Source organism: Otolemur garnettii, unplaced genomic scaffold, assembly GCF_000181295.1.
Source record: "Otolemur garnettii isolate 467f Iridium unplaced genomic scaffold, OtoGar3 scaffold00026, whole genome shotgun sequence".
NCBI lineage: Eukaryota > Metazoa > Chordata > Mammalia > Primates > Galagidae > Otolemur > Otolemur garnettii.
Window position 1 is genome coordinate 20,707,570 of NW_003852421.1, and position 17,485 is coordinate 20,725,054.

Consider the following 17,485-nt stretch of genomic DNA (forward strand, 5'->3'; position numbering starts at 1 on the left):
TAGGGTTTTACGCTAGGCATTTTTGCGGAATTCTTTAGCTTGCAATTAGTTAACTGGACACCAGCTGATTGTATACTACATCATCAAGAATTTTTGTGATTGGTTTATCAGCCCTCCATGTGCAAACATATGGAAAAGCACAAGTGAACTGGTACCCAGAGGTATGGTAAGAGAACTAAATGCATCAAAAAAAGGGAAACAAAGAACAGACAGTAGTGAGCCTGTTATTTACTCCTGGCTAAGGGAGATGTAAGTATCTGAAATAGAAGCAATAGTTAATTCACATTAGAAGAGCAGTTTCTTAGATCTTTTTTTTGCTGTTGAAAGTTGCATATTTATTACAAGTTTAGTAAATTCTGCATTACTTAGCAAAAGGAAGCAGGAAACCACCAGAAGCAACTGAACTCTGACATACACAAGTACTGAGGGAACCCACATCATTTGCCAATACTGAGGAATATAGGCCTCTGTTTAGAAATAACAGCCCTCTATTTTCTGTTATAGGAGAATCATTAGTCCTATGAAGAAAGTTAGCTACCAGAAATAACAACATGCGAAACAACCAGAACAAAGCTCTCTCTCTCTCTGTCCAAGATGGATGTAGCCAAGGAAACAAGGAAGGATTTTCAAAATAAATTTTAATTAGTTGTATTAAGGTCTAAAGATTGTCATCTTAATAGCAGGAACCCTACTTATAACCTTACTTATTTTAAGTAAGAGAACAGATGTGGCAACACCATTTCTTTGTTTTTTTGAGTTTTTTAGACAGTCCTTGCTCTGCTGCCCTAGCTAGAGTGCAATGGCATCATCATAGCTCAAGGCAACTCCTGAGCTTGATAAGCAGAATTCCAAAGGGGAGGAGGAAGAGGAGCAGGAGGGAAGATGAGGAAGAGGAGGGAGGAGGAAGAGAATGAGGTAGGGAGGACAAGGAGAAATGATCGAAGAAGCAATAAGAGAACATTTTCATTAGCTAAAGAAAATCTAGATTTTATTTTTAAAGGACCTAAAGATTGTTGGGCAGAAATACCAGAAAAAAGCCATACTCCGATGAAACCCATAAATAACAACAAAAAGATTTCCACAAGAAATCCTACAAGCTTCCAGACCACTTCTCTACCCCGCTCACTTGTCCCCCACAAAAGATACCTCCCCCAAATCAGGTACTCACCAAAGGCAAAGAAACCCATTGACCTCTCCCTTTCATTTGCCAACTAAATGCCAGGAAACCACAAGAGAGCTGATGTTTACAGAATATCAAGGAAGAATTCTGTAGCCAAAGGATAACTGAAGCATGACTATGAAATAAGGCCTAATCAAACTTGCAAAGACTCTGAATACACACACCCTTTTCCATCTACGCCCTTATAAATCGGTTCCATGTATCCCGATCCTCTCAGTCTCCAAGTCTGTGGTTTTCCGCCTGTAACAGAAAGCTCCATCTCCCGAAAAGGCCCTCTCAGCTTCTCTGGAGAAAGGTTGCACACACCGTCTCCCAGGCAGCACACTCACCTCTAGGCCTCTAAATACAGCTCCGATAAAAACCTCCCTGAGATGGTGAACTCTTTAGCAACTAGCTTTGTCTTTTAGAATATGAAAGTATACGTTTATTTAATATTAGAGAAAGGAAGAGAATGGGAGGAAGAGATAAGAAAGAGAAGAGAGTGGGGAGAGCAGGGAGTGAGAGAAGGGAAGGGGGCGGCTGATGGGGCCGGACGGGGCCGGACGGGGCTGGGGGTGGAGACAACGGCCTGGTATCCCAAGCAAAGGAAGATGCCAGCCGCAGCTATCTCACCTTTTTTCTCGCTGGCCAACTTTCGCAGCCTTACTCCTTCCGTCTACTTGCTAACTTTGTTCCTCGCTGTGGGACAGCTCCTCGCCAATCCATTCTCAATCCCAAAGAGCTTTTATCAGCCCTTACCTTTCTGCCAGTCCTCCTTACACTCAGGACCTCGGCAACCTCCTTGAAACTCATCAGAAATCTGAGGCGTACTTTCTTTTTTGTCTCCAGAGCTCTTTTTTTGCGTCATTTTGTTCTTTTCTCCTCTTCCCCACGACCTTAGCTGTCGCTGTTTCTCAGGCTTTCTTGACTCACTGTCTTCTCTTACTACAGAGATAGGTCTGCCTTACTCATTTGTTTTCGGAGATCAAGTAAAGGGAGGGATTTGCTAGAAACCTCCAGGTATATCTCAAAAAAACCAACGTAAGAACTTCAGCCCATCTGGCTGCATGGACAGCTGGAATTGCTTCCTGCCATGTCAGCATTAGGGAAAAATGCACATCCTCCCCTGGGCTTGTGATTCTGTGGCGCGTGGGGGGCAGAGGAAGTACTGAGTGGCAGCTGCTGGAATTCAGAGTCGAGTGCAAGATGGGCGGGGCCCACGGCGAGCTGAATGGCATCTTGGGAGCAGCTGGCGAAGCAGGCCTGGGGTTCTTTTTTAGGCCGCTGTTGGACTCAGAATCTCCTCCGCAAACACAAATGTATTTCTGCAGACGCATTGGAACATGCAAGTCCCCAAACAGAAATCCAGGATGGGAGGTAGAGGACCCCACTGTAAGCTTCTGTCCTAAATCATATTCTCTAATCTGGATTTTATCAAAGAAGGCCACACTGGGATTTATGAAGAATGTACTGATTAATAAAAGTTATTTCCACGCCTTTGTAACTATGCGTTTGCTTGCCCTATTTGCAGGAACCTAGAGCACTTTCTCCCTACCTAGCATTTGTTGGGAGGCCTAACACGGCCACACACAAATCCTTTCCCCTCCTCCTCCTTCTCCTCTCCTCCTAAAGCAAAGACACAGAGGATCTGGTTAGCCTCACTCCCTGAAGTTGGCCCCAAAGACCCTAACTTTCAGGCAAGCTGTGGAATTTGCCTACTCCCTACTGCCCCATATAAAAGGAGTCTCTAACTGAACTGCCCCCGTACAGGTGGGTCACCCTCCCCTTTCAATATCTGGCCTGAACATCTTCTATGCACCGCCATTTACACCTTTCAGCACTAGTGAAACTTGAATTCGTTCTAGGATTATGTTAAATTATGAGCTCTGGAAGGCAAGCACTCTACTATCTTTTTTTATTGCATGTATCTGACAAAGAGCCTAGACCAAAGGTACACAAATGTTTAATAAATATTGATCAACAAATTCTTAGCAAATTCCTTTCTTGGCAGTATAAATTAGTTTGGTTCTATAACATCTTTTAGTCCTGCTTTCAGTTTTCCTTTCCTACAAACTCTGGAAGGTCATTTCTATCCCATTTTCTCTTTTCTGGAAAAATCTCGCACAAGTATCAAACATTTTTTAAGTATTTTGAAATTTCAGAAAAACAAGTAAGTATGGAATAATTTTTGACAACCAACATTAATGGTGTCCTTTGCCAGTGGAGAAGAAAAATTCTAATGTAACAAAACTGCTTCACTGAGTTACTTCATTTTCATATCTATATTAAATTTAACAGCAACTAGATGGGGAGAGATTAGAGGTCATGCCATCTTGATTTTGGTCATGCCAAAATAAAAACATATTATTTTGTTCATGGCCTGTGCAGATGAACTGCATCAGGTCTGACAAAAAGTGGATTCCAATGAGTGAGCACTGTTCCTATTCTTGCCATGTGCTGCTGTGGGTTTAATCTTCCTTTTCTGGACCAAGGAGAAAGCAAAGAAGGAGGGAATTTGTTCGTGGTAGTTCTTAACTCGCATGATATAGGTTTCTTTTTATTACAACTGTGCCTCAATTCAGCCCAGGCCTTCCTATCTGTCATAAACCGCCAGTCACTAGCCTAACAACTGGCTAGACAACTCTGCCATTCCATGGCTCTCAATCATTTTTAAAATCTGTTTAAGAAGACCAACCTCAAGTTGGTGTCCAGCTCCCTAAGTATGCAAGGCATTTAATCTACAGTCTTAATAGAACATACAGCTGGAAAATGTCAACAAATGTCAGCGAAATGTGACAAGTGACCAATTCTCCCCTCCTCCAGGCCACAGTCTTAGGAACCTTAAACTACTGTCTTTCTCTCCTAATTCTTCAATCTCTCTCCTCTACTTGCTCTTTCCTTTAACGTTTAAATATCTCTTCTCCATTTTGGAAACTATAAAACTGGAATTTTTTTACTCACTCTTTCCCTCCAGTACTGATGACTTTCTTAGCCAACCAAACTTCTGGAAAGAGTTGTATTCTTCCTCATTCTCTCTCTTTCTCTCCTTTAGATTCACTTGTCAAACCACTCAGTGTAGATTTCACCCTCATTCTTCCATCAAAAATGTTCTCCCTTGTGTCAACGATATCTTCCACATCACAATACTTAACCAATGTAATTTGTTTCAGTCGATCTCTTCCCAGACATCTCAGCTCTGTTTGGTACCAATGCTTGCCAATGCTTGCCAGGTGCCAATGCTTTCCTGTTTAAAAGATTCTATCCTTTTGGGCTTCATGGAACCATTCTTCACACTTTATCCTCCTTTGTTTCCCAAATTCTAAAAAACACCAAATTCCTTCACCTTGAAATGGCCACACTTCCCTAGTCCAAGGCCACATCACACTCCTTGGATCCACAGCAGGAAGTGTCCCATCAGGCCCTTAGGCCTGTTCTCTTGCCGACCCCTCCCACAAACCACCTGCTACATTATAGCCAAATGAGCTGTTTAAAATGTCAGATTTGATGATGTCTCTTTCCTCTTTAAACTCTTAATGATTTTCAGCTTCCATGAGGATAAGTCTTAAGTCCTTAGCACGGCCTGTAATGTGGAATCTGATCTGACTTTTGCATACTCTTTGAGCCCTGTCCCAACACTTCCACCTCCCATTCCCTCTCTACATTGTGGCCAGCATGACTGCCTTACAATTTTTCTAATATTCCATGGAGTTTCTCATTTCAGCTGTTCCTTCTGCTTTAAATGTTCTCCTTCCCTATTTGTGGCTGGCTAACTCCAACAGACTACACAGATTTCAAATTAAATGCCACTTCATCTAGAAATCTCTGATTCTCAAGAATTTGGTTAAATCCCAATATGACCCTTGATTTGTAGAATTCTGCTTTTCTCCTTCACACTCAGCACACCTATCCTTACTTATTCAATGTCAGCACAACAAATGTGTTAAGAACAACTAAGAGGGGCTCGGCACCTGTAGCTCAATGTCTAGGGCACTGGCCATATGCACGGGGATTGGCAGGTTCCAACCCAGCCTGCCAAACCACAATGACAACTACAACAAAAACGATAGCCAGGCATTGTGGCGGGTGCCTGTAGTCCCAGCTACTTGAGAGGTGAAGGCAAGAAAATCACTTAAGTCCCAGAGTTTGGGGTTGGGTGAGTTGTGATGCCACAGCACTCTACTGAGGGTGACATAGACTCTGTATCAAAAATAAAGAAAGAAAGAAAGAAAGAAAGAACAGCCAAGCCAATCCATAACAGGGAAATAAGGACCAAGCATTTTCCAAGTCTATAATACTATAATTTCTAGAGGAAATGTAGGTAAAATCAGGGGAAGTGAGTATAGAAAGCGGTGAATGCTTGTAAAGGACATGTGTATTTACAGAACAGGTAAGAAAGGTAGAGAGGCTTAAAAGAACATAATCATTCTGAAGTGTTACAAAATACAGCAGGAACTAGGCTGTGAAGACATCATTAACTCTGGTCAACAATACAGTTCAAAGTCTGAGGGAACATTTGTTACATTACAAGAATTTATGTTGCATAACTTTAGCTAAGTAAAGGAAAGATCAAACAATAACTTCTGGGATGAGTCATTTGGAATTAGTTCATCTCCATAAATCAAGATAGCCTGGGCCTAAAAGAATCAAGACTTTAAATACATGAAGATTCATACATGAGGACCTTAAAAAAGGAAGAAATTGGGAATGTTTTTTAAAATTGTAAATGTCTAGAGCTGCAAAAGACCTTATATTATTCAGTCCAACCTTGGCACAGCTTTCAGCACACCCATCCCCAATGTTGTACAATTTAGGAAACTGAGACCCTAAGAAGTTTGGTCACTTTCCTAAATTTACCTGTCGAACTAGTGGCAAATCTGGTAATGGAAACCAGGTCTCTGCTTCAGTGAACCTTAACTCTTTGTGACCCTTGATTCCACAAACTCCACTGAAAATGCTCTAATCCATGCCTGAAGGTTTTCTGGACACCCTTACCTTTCTCTAATCTGTGAATCTAAGTCATTAAATAGAATACCCTGCATTAAGAGAATTCTTTGGGTGTCTAACACCTCCCCTTCACCTCTCACACTGCTGAGAGGCTTAGGAGTGGATTATAGCAATAACTGAAGAACTATAATTAGTTGAAATCATATTTTGTTCTGTGGCATTGTGTTAACATTGCCCCCATCTGTCCTTTGGGCATTCTGGGTAAATCAGTCTCCTTGCTGTCAAAGAATGCTTCAAGAACTTCTTGTGTCATAAAAAGTGATTAATGATGACCCAGAAATTCCACGCCTAGGTTTGTATCCAAAAGAATTGAAAGCAGAAACTAAAACAGAGACATGTACCCCAGTGTATCAGCTATACATTGAGCTATGTACTGCTGCACACAGTAGTACTAGTCACAATAGCCAAACGGTAGAAACAACTCAAATATCCATCAACAGATGAATTAATAAACAAAACGTATACATACAATGGAGTATTATTCAGCCATAAAAGGGGATAAAATTTGAAAACATTATGCTAAGCAAAATAAGCCAGACAAGAAAGAAACACATTGTAAAACCTAACTTAAATGATGTACTTAGAACAGGCAAATTCATAGAGTAGAAGTAGGAAAGTTTACCAAGGGCTGGAGGGGGGAGGAATTGAGGTGTTATGTACATATTATGTTACTGTGTATACAGCTTCTGTTTGAGTTGTTAAAGTAAAGTAGCCTGAAGTAAAGAGCAAGCCGGAAGAATTCTTGGGCAGACAAAACCATTTATGCCTTGCATAATTTGCAACCTGAACCTTAACTTGAGCTATTTTTTTATAAATGCCTATATTAAAGAAAAACAGAACTAAGCCAGCTGCGGTCTCATACTGTAATCCCAGCACTCTGTGAATCAAGGCAGCCTTATTGCCTAAGCTTAGGAGTTTGAGACTAGCCTGAGCAAGAAGGACACTCTCATCTCTACTAAAAATAGAAAAACAAGCTGGGCGTTGTGGCAGGTGCCTGTAGTCCAGCTATTTGGAAGCCTGAGGTATGAGGGTTGCTTGGGGCCTACATTTTGAGGTTGCCGTGAGCTAAGATGCCACTGCAAGCTACCCAGGGCAATAAAGTCAGACTCTGTCTCAAAAAATGAAAAGACAGATAAAGAAAAACAGAATTTAAGCTCAACCAATCAAAAGTAGCCAACAAACTTACATAACTAGGGATCTTCTAGCAGAACAGACCACATAAGGCAACAGTATAATGATAGTCAAATATTCTCTTCATTTTACATTTCTCTGTTCATGCTATAAAAGCCTCTCCTTTCTGTTCCTCAGCTGCTTGTTTGGACCTGACTCATTCGCTGTTTGCTCAGATAAACTCTTTAAAATTATATTGTGTCCCTGTTTAGATTTAACAGGTTTGATGAAGAATTTCCAGAAACAGTGGTGATAATTATAAACCTTACAGATGTGCTTAATGCCACTGATTATTCAGGCTTCCTCAAACTATAGCCAGCACGCCACATGTGGCCCACCTAGGACATTTATCGGGCCCACCAGTTGTTTTTGCCACCACTGCCTATTCTGCTTAGCAGCTGACTCATCCTGGGCCCGGCAGTCCAGCCCTCCAACGGTCTGAGGGACAGTAAACTGGCCCCCTGTTTAAAAAGTTTGAGGACCCCTGGATTATATACTAAGAATGATTAGGTCAGCAAATTTTATGTTGTATATATTTTACCACAATAAAAAAATTACTCAACAGGCTTGTTGCCTGTAGCTCAGCAGCTAGGGCACCATCCACGTACACCAGGGCTGGCAGGTTCAAACCCAGCCTGGGTCTGCCAAACAATCATGACAACTACAACCAAAAAATAGCCGGGCATTGTGGTGGGCGCCTGTAGTCCCAGCTACTTGAGAGGCTGAGGCAAGAGAATCGCTTAAGCCCAAGAGTTGGAGGTTGCTGTGAACTGTGACACCATGGCACTCTACTGAGGGCGACAATAGTGAGACTCTGTCTCAAAAAAATAAAATAAAATTACTCATCAATGTCAAGTTCCAGCCAAGATGGAAAGTCTCATTCCCCCCAGATCTTTCCACTTACAACTGAAGAGGATAACAGAACAAATACATTGAAATTGAATACTAAAACATGCTCAAGCAACCATAAGAAGGTACAAAAAAGAGACTCAAAAGAACAGGAAACAGGAAACAAAAAGAAAACAAAAAACAGAACGGCAGATACAAGCCCTAATATACCAATAATTCTCTTACATGTAAATGGTCTACATACACCAATGAAAAGACAGAAATGGGCAGCAGGGATAAAAGTAAAACCATGATCCAACAATATTCTATCTAGAAGAAATTCACTTCAAGTATAGAGACACAGGTAGCTTGAAAGCAAAAGAATGGGGAAAAGATGCTGTGAAGCCATTAATCACAAAAGAGGACTAGGTGTATTAATATCAACGCAATTAGTAATCCTTAACTTTGAACCACACTTAAAAAATCTAACTTGTAAATAGAAAGAACTAAATACTTAAGGCCAAGTGAATTTCTACTACCATTTTCCAAACAAGCAAACATCAGTAGAGCACATTACCTTATCTAGTTTTCTTCTTAATAAAATACTACCATCCTCTTCCTGCGAGCTGAAAAGACTGAGATATGCTGGGATGATACATTTGTTACATTTTCTTCCTCCTTTGTGACACTGCAATCCTATGATGTCAAAAGTTGCTGTGCAAAGCTCATGAAAGCTCTCCAGATGGCTGCAGTCAATTTAGAATTCATTCTAACAGTGACTTTCAGGAAAATAAAGATACAGACTCAGCCATTGTCTATGGAATGAGGGAAGTTGGGAGCCGTGGTGCAAAGAATTTTGTTTAAGTGGCAAAATTGCAGCCCCATAAACCAGCAATTTGAGGTTAGGGCTTTTATTTCCTCCTATTCTGTTTAAGCTCAGGGGCAAAGATATCACTGGTTTGATGCAGAAGCCTACATCTTGATAAGAAATATTTGTCAGGCCTGGGAACTTCCTCATTTATGCTGTGAATCTTGTTCCATTTCCAGTTTTTAAACCCCTTTCACCCTTAATTTCTTTCTTTCTTTCTTTTTTTTTTTTTTGAGACAGAGTCTCAAGCTGTCGCCCTGGGTAGAGTGCCATGGCATCACAGCTCACAGCAACCTCCAACTCCTGGGCTCAAGCGAGTCTTCTGCCTCCACCTCCCAAGTAACTGGGACCACAGGCACCTGCCAAAACACCCGGCTATTTTTTGGTTGCAGCTGTTGTTTGGCCGGCCCGGGCTGGATTTGAACCCTCCAGCTTAGGTGTACATGGGTGGTGCCTTAGCCACTTGAGCCACAGGCGCCGAGCCCACCCTTAATTTCTTATAGAAACATGGATTGTTATATAAGGAGTTTTAAGCTTATAAACGGTAAATATTGTGTGGGTATGTCTATAACTTCCAGAATTAGAAATTGAATGTCAACTTGTGAGACAAGGGAAAAAAATTGCTCCAATGTATCCAGCCTTCCAAAGATAAATTTCATGAAGAATATATCATATTGACAAATACTCGCAGAGTGGCATGTGCAAGAAACATGGACATCTTACTTCCATGGTGAAGCTTTGTGTCCAGGTCCCGCATCTGGAGGTCACAACCTACGAGCAGGTCACAACCTACAACGCAGTAAAGACATTTCTAGCCATGCTTCTTCCTGGTGAGCTTTCCAACTACCAAAAAAGAATTTAAAAGAATATTTTAACTTTCTGTGTGGTCAGATTTAGGATAAGCAATTTTGGAAGAATATGAAAGAAAATTTTTTTTCCTAGGATATTCACTTCCTACCAAAAATAATAATTATATATATGTGTGTGTGTGACTAAGTAGTGACTAGAGTAAGACTCTAGGTTAGAGGGATAGTTACACTATCTCCCTACCATCCTATGATGTTCCAGTCTCATATCACATTTTTCTGCTGGTAAATATTTGACCAATATCTTTCACGTCGGAAATTTGTTTAAAATGTGTTTAAGGAATTAGGGAAGAGCAGCAGATTCTATTATCCCAAGATGGTTGCACTGACACAGCTGTCCCTTCCCATGAGCTGTTTGTATAGTGGGACTAACATTCTTCCCACTGAGATCCAGGATCTAGCAGGCCGTCTTCATGTATCTAGGGGGTAGTTTGTGACTGTTCCAAACTAGAATATGATGAAGTGATTCAATGTGGCTTCTGAAACTAGATCCAAAATAGATGCACCTTCCCTCTGGCCCTCTTCCTTTGAGGTTGTCCTTGGAAACCAGTCACCAACTCACGAGGATGCCTGAGTCACATGAAGGAACTCTGTGTAGGTGTATGGCATGGAGTGATTACAGCTGTGAAGGGTCAGGCTTAATTAATCCCAGACATATGAGGGAGCAAGTTTTCTGATGATTCCATCCCAGCTGCTCAAGCCTTCCAGCTGAGGCTTCAAATAGCATATAGCAGAAGCAAACTGTCTCTGCTATGCTCCAACTGAGTACCAGTTCCATGGGCCCAGCCATCATACTAAACAGTTATTTTGGGCACTGGAAAAAAAAAACATTTACTCAAGAAATATTTAATTTCTAATCTAATTTCTTTAATCTAATATTTAGATTTCTATCCGTATAAAATGGAAATGTTATAGATCTTGTCATGCGAGAAGGTCACATAGCACCACACAGTACAGATATAACATAAGGTGCATCAGAGCAAAGCTTACAGAGAAAAATAGAGCATGTGGAGCCCTGCAAATCCTCATTACCCCACTACTTGGGCGAGGCATAGATGGTCTGTATGTACCATGGCCAGGTCCACTAGCAGGTGGATGCAGAAGAAAGGACCCATCCTCACACTGTGTATACATTTAGGTTTTCATAAACTTAGGTTGGCCTAGGAGAGCGTAGGAAATACCTAGGCTCTCTAGGTAATGAGAAAGTAGTAGAACCTCCATAGTTGACCATTACCCTACATTGACCATATCCTTAAGTTGGCTAATTTTCTTTTTTTTTTTTTCTGAGACAGAGCCTCAAGCTGTCCCCCTGGGTAGAGTGCTGTGGCATCACAGCTCACAGCAACCTCCAACTCCTGGGCTCAAGCGAGTCTCCTGCCTCTGCCTCCCAAGTAGCTGGGACCACAGGCACCCACCACAACACCTGGCTATTTTTTGGCTGCAGCCGTCATTGTTGTTTGGCGGGCCCAGGCTGGATTCGAACTCGCCACCTCAGGTGTATGTGGCTGGTGCCGTAGCCACTTGAGCCACAGGTGCCGAGCCGCCTAATTTTCATAGACTGGACATGCACCATAGGTACGTATCAGTATAGTAGGCCTAGTTCCTTATGTTGACCACCTCTGTATGGTGCCAGTTTATTACAGTCCCTTGGGTGGTCAACTTACAGAGGTTCTACCATACTTAGGTAATTAGAAGCAGCAAAGGAGGCTACTGGTAAATATTTGGGATCTCTGAGCCCAGGAACAACAGCAGGGAGAAAACACACCAAGGGTCCAGATCTGTAAGAAGGATACAAGTCTGTGGCTCCAGGGCCCTGGGAACAGCCTTAAAGAGCCTCTGTGTATCTGGGATGCTGACAACTGCCAAAGGCTTTGCAGCCCCGCTGCAGACTGGCTCAGTCTACCTCAGCCTGGGAGGAGGAAGTGCCCAGTCATGCAGATTTGTCTCCCATTAGATAGAAAGAAACAAACGAAAAGTCTCCCCCTGACATTTTCTGCTCTCTCCTCAAACCAATTAAAATAAAATCAAATCATGTTTCTACCTTCATATTGACAGAGTTTTAAAGATTAATAATGTTCAGTGTTGGTGAGCACATTGATAAAGGTGTATGCTCATAATGCACATGGGAATATAAATTGATTATAGCTTTTTTAGGCAATTTGACAGTATCTATATAGAGGTGCTCTTCAACTTACAATGGGGTTGCATCCCAATAAATCTATTAGAAGTTGAGACAGATCTTAAGTTGAAAATGCATTTAATATACCTAACCAATTGAACCTCATAGCTTAGCCTAATCTAGCTTAAATGTGCTCAGACATAAAATGCTCTAATATAAAGCCTATTTTATAACAAAATTTTGAGCATCTCACATAAGAGTATTATACCATGTATCACTATTCCTAGCAAAGATCAAAATTCGAAGGTTTCCACTGAATGTGTATTACTTTCACACCATCATAAAGCTGAAATCATAAGTCAAACTAAAGTCATAAATCAAGCCATAGGTCAAGGATGGTCTGTAATCTATATAATCAATTTTAAATATGAATATCCTTCAATTCGGCAATTCTACTTCTATTCTAGTATAAATGTTCTAAAGAATTACTTTAGCTGGCTCAGTGCCCGTAGTTCAAGCGGCTAGGGTGCCAGCCATATACACCAGAGCTGGCAGGTTCGAATCCAGCCATCCAGCCCGGACCCTGCCAAACAACGACAACTACAACCAAAAAATAGCCGGGCGTTGTGGCGGGTGCCTGTAGTTCCAGCTGCTTGGGAGGCTGAGGCAAGAGAATCACTTAAGCCCAAGAGTTTGAGGTTGCTGTGAGTTGTGACCCACAGCACTCTATCCTGGGTGACAGCTTGAGACTGTCTCAAAAAAAAAAAAAAAGTGGAATTACTTTAGCACTTGTACCAAAAGATGTTCAACACAACAAAATATTAGTAATAGAGGGGTGAGTAAATACATTCTCATATATTCTTCCATGGAATACTCTACAGAAGTTAGAATGAATCAAGTCAATTTATAGGTATCAATATGTTAAAGTAAACAAAATGGAGACCAGGCCTGAAGAATCCTTGAGCAGTTAGGCCTTATAAATGAACTAAACCTTGCTGCTATTCAGATTTACACACATAAGTGAAAGTTGACTTGAGCTATTTATTATAAATGCCTGTCTTAAAGAAAAACAGAATTCTCTATACAGAGGTAGCCAATAAACTTACACGACAAAGGACTTTCCAACAGAATAGATCAAATAAGTCAACTGTATAACTGTAATCAATCATTTTCTTGGCTTTACTTCTATTTGCCTATAAAAACATCTCCCAACTGGTTCAGGAGCAGCCTGGTTTTTGTTCATAAATAATTTTAAACTCTTTAAAATTTTATTATGCCTCAGTTTAATTTTTAACAAACATAAATAAGGCCCTCAAACACATTTTTGTTAATTACATTGTTTTATTTGGGTTGTGTAAAAAATTCTTGCAACTTTTGTTTAAAGTATCAATTTAGCAGGGCTATGAAATTGCTACACAGTTGCTACTAGTGACAGCAGATGAGGTCTGAACTAAAGCAGTTACATTTGAATCCTCTGAACATCTCAGATTCTAGTACATTATATTTACTCAAGAACTTTTTAATTAATTAGTAAATTATTTAGTTAATTGACGAAATAGACCAGCAGCTCCAACTTCCTTCCAGCTTCAGTTCTTTGATTCTAACTGGGGAAAAACTCTTCTCATATATAAAATATAAAACCCCAGGGAGCTACAGTGACAAGAAGCAAAATATGCAACATTTGAGTCCAAGGTTATAATTTGCTACGTAAATTCAAGGAGCTGTTTATTCTGTTGTTAATCTTCATTGGATAAAAATTCCTACTCTACTGAATAGAAATTTTTGCTCTAGGTAGTTTCAGAGTTGTAGTTTTAGAGTTCCTATCTCTGTGTTTGTGGGAGGAGGAGGGGGAGTGGAGGAGAGGACAGGAGGAAGTGTCAAACATGAAAAATATAGTGGTATTAGAGAACAAAGGAGGTGCTGGTGGCAACTGTCAAGATTGAGTGCTAGCCACGTTAAAAAAGGGACAGAGAGTTTTCCGGCTGGACCAAGCTGTGACTGGGAACATTGAAGGGCACTGGTTGAGAAATTTGTGGCTTCGGCGAGGTGGGTGAGATTGGAATCACGGCAGGACTAGAAAGTGATGCCCAGTTAACTGGAATTAAAAAATATTTCAACTCTTATACTCTCATAGGTAGAATGAATTGTGTACTAGCCACATATGGCAGCATTGCTTTGATAATCTTATACTTCAAGTTAAGATATAAATTAACTCCAGCTGTGAAAGCAACATAAATGGATTCTAAACTGTACTTCATCTATTAAGTTCCCATGCCTGGAGAAGCTAATGTCACCTCATCATGTGATACTCAATTTGTACAATAAATTATGAACCTGGGGGGAAAAAAAAGGAACAGAGTGACGAAGGCCTCACATCTGTTGTAACACTTTAAGTGCATCCACAGTATGTGATCCTCAAAACCAGGAAAGTCTTGAAATCAGAGAGACCTCCAGAGAAGTTCCAATCCAGTTTCCCCACCTGGCTGTCATTCTTTGATCATACTTGATGAAAAACTAGGTTAAAGGCTTTTAAGGATTACTGGAGCAGAGGGAGTCTGTAAATGAGTGGATTCGTTTGCTGGGGCTGCTACAACAGATGGCCACAAACTGGGTGCCTTAAAACAACAGGAATGTATTATCTCACCATTTGAGAAGCCAGAATATGAAATCCAGGTGTGAGCAGGGTAGGTTCCGTCTGAGGGCTCTGAGGGAGCCTCTGTGCCTTACTGCCCTGGCTGCTGGCAGTCCTTGGCCTCCCTCAGCTGACAGACTCATCACTTCAGTCTCTGCCTCCATCCTCACACCATCTTTTCTGTTTCTTCTCTTCTTTCTGTCCCTTCTCTTCTTTTTTTTTTTTTTATGTATTATTTGTGTACATTGAAGAGTACAAGTGCATGTATATACTACATATTGGTGAAGACTGGTCTTTTAGTGTAATTATCACCTGAAAATATATACATTTTACCCACTAAGTAATTTCTCATCCCTCACCCTCTCCCACCTTTCTGGCTTTCCAGGTCTCCCATGTCTATTAGTCCACACTCTATGTCTGCCTACATATTATTTAACTCCCACTTAAAAGTGAGAACATGAAGTATTTGACTATCTGAGTTGTTTCACTTAAGATAATGGGTGTCCAGCTCCATCCAAGTTGCTGCAAATGACATTCTTCTCTCATAAGAATACTTGTCATTGGATTTGGAGCCTACCCAGATAATCCAGGATGCTCTCACTCAGTGATCCTTAACATAATTATATCTGAAAAGATCCTTTTCCTCAAATATAATCATATTCAGGCTCAGGGCTCATAGCTCAGTGGTTAGTGCACTAGCCACACACGCTGGGGCTGGCAGGTTCAAACCCAGCCCAGGCCTGCTAAACAATAATGATGACAACAACAACAAAAACAAAAAATAGCCAGGCATTAATGGAGGCGCCTGTAGTCCCAGCTACTTGGGAGGCTGAGGCAAGAGAATCGCCTTAGCCCAGGAGTTGGAGGTTGCTGTGAGCTGTGATGCCACAGCACTCTACTGAGGGCAACATAGTGAGACTCTGTCTCAAAAAAAAAAAACAAACCATATTCAGAGGTTCTGGGTGGATATCTCTTTGGGGTGGGGGCATTCAACCAGCTACATACAGTTTGTGTGATTTTAGTTTTGGAAGAAGGCTACCAAAACAGAAACATAAACTGAAAAGAAGCAAAGCAAAATATACTGCACCTGAAAAACTAAAAGTAGAAAATGGAGAACTGTTTCCTGGGCAGTTTCGAGCTGACAGATGTAAGTGGTTTGTGGTATGTGTTTCAGAACTTCACAATATCCTTTATAAAACCGACTTGACCTAGGAACATTACTAAAATGTTTACTACTTACCAAATAAATCATATCACCCTCCCAGTCTTTCTTCATGGAATTAAGTTATAGAACACAAATATTTGCAATTATAACATACTGAGATATGTAATTACTTGAGAGGAAAATGCATAAACAAGCCATTTAACAGAGTTTGAGATGCCATCTACCAAATTTAGATTCTGTTTCCAAAAAGGTGGTGAGCTAGGTAACTGAATAAATCCACCTATTTAAAAAAAAAAACTGACAAAAATCTTAAAAAGTCAATGAACCATCAACAAAGTAAGAAATTCTCAAATCACGGACTGAGAGAAGACAAAGAATGTAGGGAAACTGAGAGAGCAAGAGCGGGCTGCTTGTCAAAGAGAGGAAGCAAGGACGAGAAGACTGAGGTTTGTCTGTATTTCATGGCCTCAGAGAGCAGCAGAGACACAGCCCAGAGCCTGCCCAAGTTGAGGAGTCTAATGGAGGTGTTAGCTCAAAAATCTGAGATCATAATAGGTTAAACCATCAATTTAAGAGAGAATTAGGAATAAACCCTTATTAGACCAACTCCGTACTTCGCTCATCTCACCTCCACCTTCAGACAGCAGAAGGGAGGAAAAACCAGCTTTCTAATATTAAAAACAAGAACTTTGACTTTATGCATGTTTGCAATCTGAATTCACACTACCCAAGAGAGCTAGAGAAATCTCTTGCTGACCATTTAATTTATAGATTCCCGTAAACCTAAAAAAAGCAAATGAAAATTCTCTCTGAGGGACCCCATATTTAACCAGCTAAAGAGAATAGCTGCACATAAATTTACAAGGCACCATGCAGCTCTTGGTACAAAATAACTAAAAGGCATAGGCACAATGAACAAGCACTAGCAAAGATAGCAAACTATATAAACATAGAACAGAACCACTATATTGTGATTAATATTTGAATTAATTCAATTCTATATGCCTGGCTAGTGGGAGTACAATGGGTATTTACAACCATCAATCGCCATCAGTTACAGATTCCTTTGTTCCTTCACTCCCACTGCTTCACTTGACTAGCCTAAAAAAAAAAATAAATGAATAAATAAATATTTTATATGCCTGAGCCTGAAATATATGTTTACAAACTTATGTAACATATTTGAAAGTAACAAGATAAAGATTCTAACCAAAGGAAAGCTGATATAGACATGTTAGCAATAGAGAAAACAGCTTTTAAGCAATAAATATTGTCAGAGATAAAAGGATTTGCTCCTTTAAAATAAAAGATTCAATTCTTCAGAAACCAAAATAATTTAACATTTACACGTAGTAATAACTGTCTCAAGATATATTCACCAAATTCTAAAGAGTAAAGCAAATTTATAGTTACAGGAGATTGTGACATACTTCTCTTGGTAGTTGATAGAATGAATATATAATATATATTAAACATCATTGAAAATAAAGAGGATTTGAATATCACAATGAATAAACCCTGACCTAATGAAGATATATGGAGAACATGTCACTCAACAAATATAGAATATATATTATTTTCCTTCACACATGTAATGTTTATAATAACTAATCATGTACTAGGTTGTATCTCAACAAACGTTAAAGGAATAATATCACAGCGAGACAATATTGC

General features: G+C 40.3%; 1 protein-coding gene and 1 pseudogene across 1 annotated transcript in view; one reads left to right on the plus strand and one right to left on the minus strand.

The window, feature by feature from the left end:
* LOC100944927 (cytidine monophosphate-N-acetylneuraminic acid hydroxylase) overlaps window positions 1-17,485 on the minus strand; it is a 108,314-nt gene that overhangs the window by 78,978 nt on the left and 11,851 nt on the right. The gene's annotated exons all lie outside the window — the stretch shown is intronic.
* LOC111724764 lies at window positions 9,727-14,352 on the plus strand (annotated as a pseudogene).